Source organism: Lissotriton vulgaris, chromosome 11 (assembly GCF_964263255.1).
Source record: "Lissotriton vulgaris chromosome 11, aLisVul1.2, whole genome shotgun sequence".
Classification (NCBI taxonomy): domain Eukaryota; kingdom Metazoa; phylum Chordata; class Amphibia; order Caudata; family Salamandridae; genus Lissotriton; species Lissotriton vulgaris.
This window is the reverse complement of record NC_141699.1, coordinates 540,347,048-540,355,544: the sequence shown is the minus strand read 5'-3', so window position 1 is coordinate 540,355,544 and position 8,497 is coordinate 540,347,048.

The window sequence follows — 8,497 nt, the reverse complement described above, 5'->3', positions numbered from 1 at the left end:
CCTCAACATCATCGGAACCAGGGAGAAGAACTATCTCATCAAAGATAATCCATCAGTGCCTTACATATACATGATCCCTAAGGTTCATAAACATCCCACCCATCCACCATGCCGGCCCATTGTTTCAACGGTTAATTCCATCTATGAACCGGTAGGAAGATATCTTGACAAACACCTGCAACCCATCGTACAAAAGATGTCCACATACATCAAGGACACCACCAATTTTTTGAACATTTTGGAAGAAGGTGCATCGACACATACCAAGGAAATGTTACTATGTACAATTGATGTACAATCTTTGTACACCTCAATTCCTCACAACTTAGGAACAGAAGCAGTGGCATCCTTCCTGATGTTATCAGAAATGGAGGAGAGTTTCATGATATTCCTTATGGAATTATTAAATTTCACCTTATACCACAGCTATTTTCAATGGAACGATGAGTACTATATCCAATCCTCCGGTACCGCCATGGGAAATTGCGCCGCACCGGCGTACGCGAATCTTTTCATGTACAGGTACGAACTCGATTACATTTTGAACAACCACATATGGACAGACAACTTAATTCTATATAAAAGATATATAGATGATATCTTCATTTTGTGGAAAGGAACGAGTGAAACCCTCACCAATGCCATCAAAAACTTGAATGAGGTAAATGAAAGAATCCAATTTACTCATAACATACAGAAGGAAAAAATATCTTTCCTGGATGTAATGATTGAAAATAAACAGGGCCGATTGGAAACGACAATTTTTACCAAATCCACTGACAGAAATAATTTGCTACATTTTCAAAGTTTCCACCAACCGTCATTGAAACAACATCTCCCGTACTCCCAGCTATTAAGAGTAAAAAGAATATCTTCATCTGAACAAATTTACAATGAAAACTCTCCTAAGCTTATGGACAAATTCCGGAAGCGAGGTTATCCCACGGTAATCCTCGAGGAAGCAAAAACAAAGGCATCTAACATCTCCAGAACCACACTATTGAAAGACAAGGTGATTACTACTCAGCAAGAGAGAACAGCATTCACATCGAAATATTCCACAGATAGTTACCGGATCAAAAAGATCATACTCAAACACTGGCCATTATTGGCACTTGAAGAAGACTTCAATGGTATTTTTTCGAGTCCACCCAGGTTCGCATACCAGCGAACCAGAAACATGAAAGAAATATTGAATACCAAAACTGAAAGAAAAACAGTAGCTCACAAAGGTACACTACCATGCCACAATTGTGGAAATTGCAATGCCATCATCAAAGGAAATGAAGTAAGACATCCTAGTCAAGGAACGGTGATTAAATTGAAAGTATCTGCCACCTGTGACAGTCGCAATGTAATTTATATGTTGAAATGCCCATGCGGCTTGGCCTATGTTGGCAAGACAGAGCGAAAAATAAAAACCAGGCTCACAGAACACAAAAGTAACATTCGAACTAAAAATTCCAAATCTCCTTTGGCAGTACATTTTGATCTTCACAATCATACTCCCAGTCAACTAAGATTTTTAGTATTGGAACAACCGAGCATGCTACCGGGCAGAGACAACAGCCAGTATTTATTGAGACGAGAAATATATTGGATAAATCGTCTTACCACGACTCATCCAAAAGGATTAAATGATCGTATGGACTTTCATTGCTTTCTGTAAATACACCCTTGTAATGTGTTTCTCTTGTATACAGTCTCACCCCAGTTGCATAAGATTACCATGTTTTTACATTGCGCAACAGACATGTGTAGACTATTCACCTTCTTTTGTGATGTTAATTTTCATGATATTTGTGTGTTAATTTTTACATTTTTTATATACGACCCCACACAGCCATTCGTGCATTTTTTGGTCCTGCGCAGCAGCGCCTGATGTTATGACTCCGGCATTCACCTTTCTTTCACGACTCTTTCAACCACGGTACACGATCACCCACATATTCCAGACTCTGGGTAGTCTGTTTTTCACCTTCATTTATCACATGACCGTACACGTCACACCACGCTTACGTAAAGACCCGAACGGAACTTCCGCATTCCATCCCGCCGACGCACGCGGAGGGCGACATTGTTTCCAGTGCTTCGCACTGATATTGGTAAGTGACCCTATTCTCAGTTCAAATCCCAGCCGGTACTCTTTTAGAGCGGTTCTTACTGATAGAACCAACCTAACGGCTTTTTGCCAATCCCACAATCTCCCCATCCGGGTTGAGAACTTTTCCAAACACTAGGTGCCTGACGGTTCAGAGAATTTAGACGGGTTTCTTTGTTAACGTGTTCCAATTTGTCGAACCCCATCTCTTTTTCACATTTTAATGACTCACCTCCCACCGAATGGACCACGGTTTGTTCATTGACAATCTCACGGTCTCAGACATTCTAGCTTTTTGCTCCATTTAAACATAGAGGAACTCGCACATTGTTTTTTGACTTCGATTCACATCTGATAACAATAAGGGGTTAAACGTGTACTTTATTTATTTGTTTATACCGGGTGAATCTCAGAGTAAAAATGTAATTTAATAGATTCATGTTTAAAAGATAATTTTTGGATTCTTGAATTGAATTGATTTGCATTTTGTACACAAGGTTGCGTACTAAAATTTGTGTATCATTTTCCTTCTGTCAACAGTACAGTTAAATCCCCTGATGAAGGGCCCAGCGCCCGAAATGCACTGGGAGTTCATGGGGAAGCTTTTGAATCAATAAGAAATGAAGATTGATGTTTCTATAAATTTCATCATGTGAATACAACATTTTGAACGAAGATAAAATTTGATTCGCAATAAAATAAATTCAAACGCACAATCAACCTCGCTTGAAATTTTCTTTTCTGTGTGCATCCGGTGTCGCTACCCACGTTTGGGATAGCGCAACTTAGCATCACAATTTAGTAACCCAGGTCTCTCCTAGCATATGTGTTTGTGTTTAATGAATTGATTTACTTGGCTATAGACTTTTTCCCAAATCATCTTTCTTTTTGTTCTGCCAGCATTGCTTTGCATGTTGTGATACCAGAGGAAATTCTTGTTCTTAGGAATTGCAAGTAAGGTATAGTACGAACTAAGCTGGGTGGGTGGAAACTTTGAAATAACAAGAAATTGTTTCTGTCTGTAGGCTTGTTGTGGACAGTCGTTTTTAGGTCTCGCCCTGGCGAAAACGCGCTCTCGCTGTGAGAACTATAGCTGTCGGCTCAGCCAACGAGTGGAGACAAGAGCTAGCCACACGCGCAGCGTTGTCTATGGCAGAGGCGAATTCAGACGCGGGCCTTCGAATTGGGTCGCGCGCGTGAACTGTCTACGTTACAAGCTCACACGCACAACCCAATCCGAAGGCGCGCATCTGAATCTGCCTCTGCCATGATGGTGCCCTGTCCGCTCTTGTTATTAATGTCCGGGGTTGCTTACAAAGGAGCCCTGGCCTGTGTCACCGGGACCCAGTGCTCTGTCCTGGTTTTCCTGACTCATGATCCGGGCACTCGCTGGCACGGCGCTCCGTGGCGAGCGCCTCTCTGCTGCCATTGTCAGTCGATGGAACGTGACCCTCCCTAGGCGCGTGCTCTTTTTTTCTGCTCGCGGGACCGGGCTCGGCCTCCTAGTAGGTACGAAACCATTTTGATCCCCGTGCACCAGGGTGGTTACAAATGGGGCCAGTCGCTGGGATAGTGTTGAGGCCAGTATTTGATAGTATGTATTTAATAAGGCTAATGGTCGGTACGAGCCTAGGTGTGTGCTATCCTTGTCTGGTTTGCGGGAGGGAGATGAGGTTAACTTCGTTTAGCGTTGCGGGTAGAGTGGAATCTTCGAGAGCCGCCGCATACACTCGAAGCAATTCAGGAACCAGTATGTCAGAGTAGGCCTTGTAAAACTCTGCAGGTAGCCCATCCGTGCCCGGTGATTTGCCATTGGATAGAGCGAAAATGGCTGTACGCAGCTCATCTGGCATGAGCGGGGCCTCTCCATGTCGGTATGCTGGTTATCATCCAGCTCCGCCAGCTTGATGTTGCTGAGATAGTCGGCGATATCTGCAGAGGTGACTCGCAACCGAGAGCTGTAGAGTGTGCGGTAGTGTGCAGTGAAGGCCTCATGTATCTTGTCTTGTGTATATGCCACCCCGCCTTGGTCAGTTCTAATTGCCATCACTGGTGTCATACGGTCCTCCTGTCTGAACAACCGGGCTAGCAGTTTACCTGGCTTGTCGCCCATATGATGTGTGCGCGCTGAGTGGGCCGCATAATTGAGGTGGCGCAATCTATCTAGCAGTCTCTCATGCTCCGCTCGAGCCTCTGATATTCTCTTATCTGGAACGTGACCCTCCGTGTCTCTCTGCTCCACGGAGCCCTATTGTATTTCGCTGCCTGCTGCGAGTACATGCCTCCCGAGGTGGGAAGGCTGCTGTATGTACGGTCTTTGTGGAGCTCGCTTCACGCCTGTTCTGTAAACAGACTTCAGATTACCTCCTGTGACTCGCCTCGAGCCGCTTGTGCAATGTAAACCTTGTACATACAGAACTGGCACGCCTTTGTTACAGCTCTTCAGGCAGCTTTTCGTGATAAACAAAATAATCTTGTTTCAGGTTGCTTACTGTAATAACTCGATTCTGAGGGATTTTCGGGTGCGTGCCTGTTCTTGTGCATTGCAGACAAGTTTCAAAATGCCTTTGTGTGGGTTTCAGAGTGTTTCTGAGTGACATTCTACTGCCAAATGTGTGCCACTTCCAATGACACTTTGTTGTGACTAAATCAAAGCAATGGACAACATTTGGGTGGCTCTTTGTTACTTTTCTGTTATTGCATCCAGGCAAATTTCACAACCAAGAAACATACCCTTAAAACAATACAGACCTATTGGCGTTGCTGATGTTTATCAACAGTATCAGCTGAATGAGTAATACTATTTTTTGGTGTGAATAATCCAAGTTGAAAATGTTTCAATACTGAAAATATTAGTCTTTACTTGTTATACTGGTCTCTGACAGTTCGATCCATACGTCAAGAAATGCCAAGCCAGTCTTCCTGATGATATAAGTGAATTGCATCCTGGAGTTCTTTGAATTCAATGCAGGGCCGTTTTTTGGTGTTTTACCGCCCTAGGCGAGAATTGAAAAATGCCTCCCCACTCTCAGCTGATGTACAGTTCTCAGTGCAGAACAGGTCACGGTGGTACTGCTATGCATGTATGCAGGAGGTGTGCGTGCCCTAAACACCACCTGCTCAGCCTCTAGTCCCGGACTCAGAGCAGGTGTTCATGAGGAGTTTTATTGTTGTCAGGAGACAGCAACAATAACTGGGGGCCCAGGCTGGGGCACAGGTTGAAGGTGGCTGGATATACTGTGCTATACATAAGCTATAATGCACTTTCGTGAAGGGCCAGAATGCCTTTCAAGTTCAACAGCATGGTATTATGTCTGTTTATCTAGGAGAAGTGTGTACAACAAAAATGTGCAATATTTTCATTCAAACATGCATAGTTTAAAGCTGTTACCAGTTATTTAATCGTAATTTGGACAACCTTCCATTTTTGGACAATGGAAGCACTAAGCACACATTCATTTATATTGCTGCAGAGTGATAAGCATCACTCTAACGGATTTTAAACTAGAAAGGTTTTCAAAATGCACGCCTCAAGCTAGGGAACCCCAGGGTCAAGTGTACTGCCGCCTGCTATCATTAATGACTTGCACGGGTCTGTACACACACGGAACCTGCTGCGCAGTCAAAAATCGAGCACTCCAGAGAATTCACTGGCAACTTTACTTTCAAGGGACTCCAGCAGATGAGCTGGGCAAAACCACGGGGGGAAAAGAGAGGGCCAGGGAACAGCTGCACAGCGGGAGGAGGAGCAGAGAATAAGCACTCCTGCGGCTCCTTGCTACCGCTGAATTGCAAGGCAAACTTGCCAAAAAGTACTACTGCAATTACTTTTGGATAAATGCAGTCTGTCGCTCACTCTGGCATTTACTGATAATCATGCAGGTGCCGCGGCCCTGTGGGCTGGGGTCAAGTTGTGCGGCCAGGGCAGGATCCCATCCACATGACCGTTCCAAGTGAGAGGAACATACGGGCCCTGGATGTAATGTTGTATGCAGTCTAGTAGTTGGGATGGGAGGAGTTTCGGGGTTGGGGGAAGAGGAGGGGCAGCGACAGGAAAGGGGCAGTTAGAGTAGGGACAGGGTCATGAGCAGAAGCAGAATAAAGCTCTTATAAATATTCCTACATTTGTCAGTCTTTATTTCTGCCACAACATGACAACTGGTGACGAGGGTGGGATGGAAAGATAATCATCCCAGAACCACAGACGAAGTATCCTGTCCCTGGGCACCACGAAGAACAAGTTGTCTGCAGGACACGTGTGCCCCAAAGAAGCCGCCGCCTACAGCCCTAGGCCAGTGGTAAATGAGCTGCTCCACCATCAGGCGATCGTGTAGAGCCCCCCTGTAGAGCAGCGGGAGTGCAGCGCTGCCTCCCGGACACCCGATGCGACTTTCGCGCCACAAGAAAATCGCGAGTGTATCCCGAAGAGCGTATCGACAGAGAAGGAACTGAGAGCCCACCTCAGTCCTCCTGAAGCGCCCTGAAGGAGTGGGGTGAGTTCGGGAAAGCGAGGGACCCCTGCGGAGGCGCCGGAAGAAAAGCGACGATTTTGCCGAAATCGGGTCTCACCCCCGATGCGTGAGGAACGGCACGCGGCAGACGCAAGACACTGGAGCTCGCCCCTGGCCTACCTGGACGGTGAAAGTGGCCTAGAAGTGGGGGCTGAGCTGCAAAAGTCCTGCTGCTGGGAGAAGAGACCCTCGGTGAGTGTCTAATGGGACCGAGTGTGATCAAGAATGAATGGAAATTCAAGCCTCGTGGGTGACTGGTGGCGGCCATCTTAAAGTCAGGCGGTTGTAAAGGACATCCCTGTGAAGTGCATGGGCGGCCATTTTGGAGTCAGGCATCCCCAGTGTAAGACAATAAAGTAAGCATTGAAAGTGCAAAACAAGCATTGAAATCAAAACAAGCATTGAAAGGACAAAACTAGCACAGGTCAATAAAACAAGCATTGAAAATACAAAACGAGCATTGAAAAGATAAACAAGCATTGAAAATACAAAACAAGCATTGAAAAGCAAAACAAGCATTGAAAGGACAAAACTAGCACCGGTGAGTGCACAGAACAAAGCGATCTGCAGAAACAAGCAGTGGACAGTGCAAAGGCGTGCACTAGTCGGAACGCAAGCACGCTGGTGACACATCTGAATAGCCATGTCGAATTCACCCAACCGGAATGGAGGTGGTGCAGCAGCAGCCGCGACTGCCCCGGTCGCGTCCATAGTCTCCCATCTACGCCCCCCCAGAACCGTTGACTCTGGTGGCAGGCGGAAGCATGGGTCCTCGGTGGCAGGAGTGGCTGGAGGATTTTGAAGATTACCTAGAAGGGTCGAAAGTCACAGGAGACAGAGACAAATTAATTGCACTCCGCAATTTGGTTGGCAAAGAGATTGGGAAGGTCATCAAAGAACTACCGACGGACGACAAAGGGACCTATGATAAGGTGCGTGATGCACTCAACAGGAAGTTTGTGCATAAAAGAAATGTGGACTATGAGAGATACCTGTTTCATCAAGCACGTCAGGACAAAGATGAGATGATGAGCACTTTCATCGCACGTCTGCGCCGCCTGTCACAGTATTGCAAGTTTGACTCCTTTTCAACGGAAGATGCCATCCAACTGAGAGTCATTGAGGGCTGTCATTCAGAGACCCTTCGCAGGTGCTTACTACGAAAAAGTCATGATCTCGATGAGCTTGAGGAGATGACAAGAGTATATGACCAGGCGGAAGAGCACGCCAAAAACATGGAGACAGGCCGGGGAGATAGGAAGGAACAGGCATATTGGACACAAAGCTCCAACAGTCGGAGAAGATCAGGTGACCACCAGAGAAGGTCTCGTCCAGTGTCCCGACATACTCATCAAAGTCATCGACGCTATGAATCCAGAAGAAGAGAAAAGAAAGCGAATCACAACAAAAAGCCTGAACGTTCACGGAAATGTTATAGATGTGGGTATGATTTCCCACACACAGACTCCTGTCCCGCAATGGGCCAACAGTGTCGAAAATGCGGGCGCATGTACCATTTTGAAGTAATGTGTGGAGTATTCAATAAGGAGAGAAGGAGTGAGACAACCAGATCTCGACCAGAAGGAAAGCGATACCACGTGAAAGCTGTGCAAGACTGAGCACCGTCGTCGTCTGGCTCATCACACTCCAGCAAAGAATCGCACAGATCTCAATGGACCAGAAGGTCACTGTCGAGGGAGTCGAGGTCGAGGTCAAACTCGAGAGAGACGACATACACAGATGAATACATATGCATGGTAGCTGACCCAGATCAATTAAAGAAGTATCCTCCGTTAGACATTGAGGTGGGGACTCACGCCACCAAATTTGTACTTGATAGTGGGGCATCATTAAACTACATGCCCGTGACTGAATACAAGAAGAT